This window comes from Centrocercus urophasianus, unplaced genomic scaffold (assembly GCF_019232065.1).
Source record: "Centrocercus urophasianus isolate 14NV4802_14NV808 unplaced genomic scaffold, USGS_Curo_1.0 seq_12, whole genome shotgun sequence".
In the NCBI taxonomy this organism is placed as follows: Eukaryota; Metazoa; Chordata; class Aves; order Galliformes; family Phasianidae; genus Centrocercus; species Centrocercus urophasianus.
Genome location: NW_024884364.1, coordinates 31,238,379 through 31,244,212, shown reverse-complemented (window position 1 = coordinate 31,244,212; position 5,834 = coordinate 31,238,379). Strand labels below are relative to the sequence as shown.

The 5,834-nt window shown below is 36.9% G+C and overlaps 1 protein-coding gene across 4 annotated transcripts in view; it reads left to right on the top strand.

Annotated features, from left to right (window-relative positions):
- ERG (ETS transcription factor ERG) overlaps positions 1-5,834 on the top strand; it is a 108,498-nt gene that overhangs the window by 59,020 nt on the left and 43,644 nt on the right. The window lies entirely within an intron of this gene.

The following is a 5,834-nucleotide window of genomic DNA, read 5'->3' as shown; positions in this document are numbered from 1 at the left end:
TTTTTATTTTTATTTTTATTTTTATTTTTATTTTTATTTTTATTTTTATTCATTTTATTTTATTTTACTTAATTCTGAATTGAAAACTAACAGTCTTATTTTTTCAGCTGACCCCAGAATTTTGGTTCAAATGAACCTAAGGTTCAGAAAGATCGTGAAATTTGGCAACTGCTGCTGTTTAAAAGGAAGCTTGATGAATACTCAGAATTAACTCTTAAAATCTTAGTTAGATAAGATAAACCAAATAGGATTGGGATGATGCTAAAAAAGGAACTAGTAACTTTGATAATGGCACTAAAAATGAATGCTCAGCAGAAGCCAAAACAATGCACTTTCATCCAAAGTAATTTACAAATGACTGTATAACCAGCAGCGACAATAATAGTGAGTGGAGATCAATACTCACAAAAACGCAATAGAAGGTGGGAAAACGAAATCTTCCAGGGACATACTTTTAGTCCTAAAGTATCCTATGGAGAATAAACTGATTTCTTGAAACTGTCAGTTGCTTTAGCATAATGAGGGCACTAGGAGGAAAGAAAAATAAAATCACCACCTCCTCTGCTCTGTGAAACTGCTGTCTTTTTCAGGAAAGTTGTGTTAGGATAAAGATGAACACTTCCCTGTCTGTTACAGAGTGCCTTACGACTAGCAAATGGCAGATACCTGGCTGTCCTAAGGAAGTGATGCCTCAGGAAGGACTCCTCAGTTTGCACATGTGAACACATTCTCTTTATTATACATGGTTTAACAAAGACTATTTGCAAACTCAGCTGGCTCAGAAAAAACTGCACTGTCCTGTCACTAAAATATCCAAACAGAGCCTGCATGAAAAAATGCATTCAAACACTGTTTTTCTAAGCTATATCTTCTATATTTGCTGTAGCATGAATGTTTAATATCTATGCATTCTATTTCAGTCTTTACCCAATGTGTTGGCTAAATGTTAATTCTACCTTCTTTTGGAGGATGAAAGAATTTTAATGCAGAAGCTTGCAAGGGAAATATCCAATTATCTGATCTTCAGTATCACATTTTTTTCTCCTTTCTCTTTTAGTTGTCTTTCTTAATTCACTTTCTAAACATTCTACAACCTATGGTTTTGCTAATCAAATATCAAAAGATATCTCTTAGCTAAAATAAATTATGTTTTAAAGTTAGATTTATACACTGCTCCAAAAAAACCCACCCTGTTAAAGAGATGAATGTTTCATCTTTATATGGAATCATAGAATCATTTATGTTGGAAAAGAAATCTAAGGTCATCAATCTGTTTTCTCTGTTTTATGTAACCCTCAGTTGTTCTCAAGATCTAAACACGTTTCCAAAGGATAGAGTTGATTTCACACTGTCTCCTACATCTTCACACAATTATCCTACACTTCTTTCCACCAGAAACTCAGTTTACCTAGCTGTATATTTAGGTCTTGATGAAATCCTTTTAAGAATAGCTTACAGATGAAAAATCTATCAGAATAATGAAAGCACAGAAGAAAAACAAACAAACAAAACCCACATAGTCCAGTACTTTTTTTATGTGCATGATCAGCAGCTTGCTAATTGCTCTGTGTTTCTGCCAGAGTACAGGACATATTGTCTATGTTAATTCCCAAGTTGTAAGGCAAGTGGGAACAGAGAGTTATGTAGCAGGGATGAATCAGAACAAGTTCTGTACACACATGATCTGTTGGCTAATGATTAGAGCAGAACACTAGAGAGGAGTCTTCTATTATATCCACACACCTTTGAAAAATTCAGTGTGACCTGGAAAAACCACAGCATTTAATTTCCAGGTTCCCATCCTGTGATTTTCAGAGTTTTTCTGTTTTCCATTGAACTGGTATCAGACTGCTGTCTCTTGTTGACAAACAGTTCTATTAACATCAGTAGGAGTGCTCATGTAAGAGACCAGCATGGAATGCAAAATTCTGAGCTACTGAGTTTCGAAATGAGTAATGTTGTTTGCTTTGCAATAATTGATGATCTTGCTAACACCTAGTAAGTATTGTGAGAGCTAGGAAAATATCTTCAAGGACTGAACTAGAAATACACAATCAGAAACTCTGAACTTGGAAAACTTCTTATATAAGAACTGAATTTTCAAATAATGGATTTTAAAGCTAATTTTTCTGTGTAAAAAACAAAAGTAATACTTAGTGTACTCAATGTAGAAATGCTATTTGCAGAGAAAAGTAGAATACAAGGTGATGTGGGAATGTAAAATGTTTCTAGCAAACCTTTTCCCTACAGTTGTGACTGAAATCCAAAGCTTTAGAGGGCAATAAACAACTTTAAAACATGCCTGGTCAGTGATGAAATACTCAACATGAGGAAGCAAAAATCTTCCTGAAGCCTTAGATCTGTTTTCCATATTCTTACAAAAGAGTTGATTTATAAAGTTCTGTTTTAGATTTCAGCATTACTGAAAGTACCTCATAAGGAAAATGTTCAGAAAACTTATTCAGAAGAACCACTGTTCTCTTACTAAAACCAAGTATCTATTTTGATAATTTCCAATGAAGCAAAATTAGTTTACAACAAGCAGTTTAAAATTGGTGTTAAAAATCCTCAGCAGTTTGTATTTGGGCTAGCTGCACAATTACAGTCTGAAGAAATGTTCACTTTCAACATCTGTGTAGATCAAGCACAGATATGTGAGGCTGGGCACCTATATGTACTGAGCATTGTAATTAGTAACCTGGCTTGCAAGTGTACTGAGCACCTACAACTACAAAATCCTCATTAACTGGATGAGTTCCAGGTGAACTGAATGATATATGAAAAAAAACCAAAACTCTAAGACTTTCCTTGGTCAAAGTCCAGTCTTCAGTGTTCAGGATTTCAGAGGGGGAAAAAAAAAATAGCATAAAAAGCCCACCTTTTTGCTCTCATATCAAGTGCTTTTATTGACTAGCTGTTGCCTTTGGTTAACCTCAACTGTTGGCAGGTCCTGACATCATCAAAAGCCAAGCCTCAACATTGCAAAAGGGTAGGAAGATTCTCTATATGATGAGTGAAAATTGTCCTTTCTTTGATGGGATGTGCTGCATTAAGGAATTTGCTCCATTAGGAGCATGCAGGGATATTCCGATATTCCGTCTCAGACTGAGTGGACTTCTATAGATGAGAGGGATTGGGACTTAGAGGAGAATGCAGGGGTCACTGTGAATGCTACACATGGCATTCTTTCCAGCCTGTTCTCCCCACAGTGAGGTCCAGAGGTGGCCCTAGTCAGTTCAGGTGCATCTAAAATAGGAGGGATCCATCCAGGAACCCCTTGACACCTTGGTGTTGGCAAAGATAGGGAGACAAAGCAGCTGCAGGAGCCAGGACAGGAATGAGTCATATCTATGGTTTTAGCTAGGTTTGTTCCAATTTGTGCTGTGTCTCTTCCCTCTTCCTTAGTCTTTTCACTACCACTCATTTATTATTTATTTATTTATTTATTTATTTGCCAGCATTGCAGAGTATCTTTTCATTTCTTTATTACCTGTTGTGTATTGCATTCAGATTGAGAAATAACCTTTGGCATAAATGTGACAGTCATGTTGGTCACTCTATGCACTTAATTAGAGTTTTGTACCCATGTCCCTCCCCTGTTAGTTGCAAATATTTTCCTTTCCCATGCTGCATCTAGTTCTACATAACATTCATAGTTAGTAAACACTATTGAAGCATTTGAAATATCCTTTTTAGCTCCAGTACCATGGAAGTTTAAAAGTCCATAGTAGGAAGTCATCACACTGTGGTATAAGTCTTGCTCTATATCTTATTCTTTGTGGAGTACATTTATTATAGAATCATAGAAGTTGGAAGGGACCTCACAGCCCACCCACCCCAACCCTTGTGTGGGCAGGGCTGCCCCCAACCAGCTCAGGCTGCCCAGGACACCATACAACCTGGCCTTGAGCACCTCCAGGGATGGGGCACCACAGCTTCTCTGGGCAGCTGTGCCAGCACCTCACTGCCCTGTCAGTGAAGTACTTTCCCCTAACCTGAACCTCCCCTTCTTGTCCTATCTATGATAAGATCTTGCTGACATATGGTAGTGTTATGGATTGTAGGTGATTGGAAACTCCGTATTTCTGCATTTTTTACTGGCTAAAGAAAGAAAGAGAAAAAAAACAAACAAACCCTAAAAGCAGTGTCTCTCTTCCCAATGATTTGAGAGCCAGTCAGATTCATGACCTGGAGAAATGTGATCCAGTTTTCCTGCTGATTGCACAGTTTTTTCTTTCTAGCGTAATTGTCATGGACAAGAAGGCAAAAATAATTCTTTCCTTACTTTTATTCCTTCTTTCTGCTCTTACATCCGTGACAAACTGTATACTGAACCAGGATTTTAAAATGCCAATGGTGACATTTATCATTGGCTTTTATCATGTGTCTCGATGAGTGATAGATATTGTACCTGTGGGAGTTTAATGTAGGGGTTTTCTTGGTTTACTGAATGCGAGGAACTTTGAAGATTATTCAGGTCAGCCAGGAACTTAATCAACATGATTTTCTGGTTTTCTCTTCATATAGACTGACATGTACCATTTTGCCTTATATAGTCCATACTTTCTTTTTTATTGGATTGCAGGGAACCATAAATGGTATCTGTTTACATTCCTTACTGAATCAGCTTGAAAATGTGACTAAGTATGGCTTGAGTAGTCTATAAAAGGAGATGGTAGTTTTTGGCTCTCAGACATATAAAGGTGTTCCTGGAAGCTCAAAACCCAAAGTGCAAATCAGTTAGCCTTCTGGACGATTTTGAAACCTCAAATCCTTTGAAATAGTTGGCAACATGCCTATTGCATATTTACAGTTACACAACTCTTCCCCTCTGAGACTTTTAAAAGTTCCTCCTTCCTTTTTATCTTCAAGTCCCCTGGCAGCATCAAAACAGCTTTTCTCCCTCTCTTCTCTCTCCAGCCCTTCCCTTTCCAACTCTCACTCTCCTTGGTATGGTACATTGTTCTTTGGAAACGGGTTGTTTTGAGTTCACACTTTATTTTCCTGCTGTTTTTCTGGGAAGCTGGATGTGACACAAAAGATACAGGAGCAGCTTATAGGAAATGGGTTTGTTTGGGGAAACAATAAAAGAGTAACAGCCTGCATACCTCTCTTGTTTGTATATTTGAAGGTATACTGTAGAGTATATGGAGATATTTTTGGGGTCATTCTTCAGTACAGTCAAAAAAAAAAAAAAGTAAATTCAGATCTTTTCCTTTAGCATAGCCTAAGCTTTCCTCTAAACAGCTCAATTTCTTGTAGTAATGCTTATTAGATGCCTCGTTTTATTAGTGAGGTATAAAGGAAAGCATCTTGATATTTCCTCTTGCTGTACTGAATGTGTAGTTCAGTGTTCTGCATTTTATATTGTTTTCACTGGAGTTGACTTTCTTAGTTTACTTCTCATTAGTGGCAACAGGTGGTCGTTTCAGTTTTTTGGAGCTAATGTTGGTGTCATAGAAAACTGAAGTCAATATAAGAACTGAATGGCAATTGTTTTAGTATGAGGAACAGTGCTAGCAATTGCTAACTTAGGAAAGATGCTGCTACAGGGAAAAAATATGCAGTATTTTTTCTTGTTGCCAAATCAGATATTGCTACATACATTTTCCTTTTCTTCTTCACACGTACAATTTAAAATATCCCATAACCTGTTTCTTCTGCATGCCTGATGGGGCAGAAAACATCATCATGGAAACATGAGTGAAGTTAGAGGTTACCCATATGTGATAGCTCTCCTTAAAAAAAAAAAAAGAGAGAGAGAGAGAGAGAGAAAAGAAGAAAAAAAAAAGGAAAAGGAAAAGGAAAAGGAAAAGGAAAAGGAAAAGGAAAAG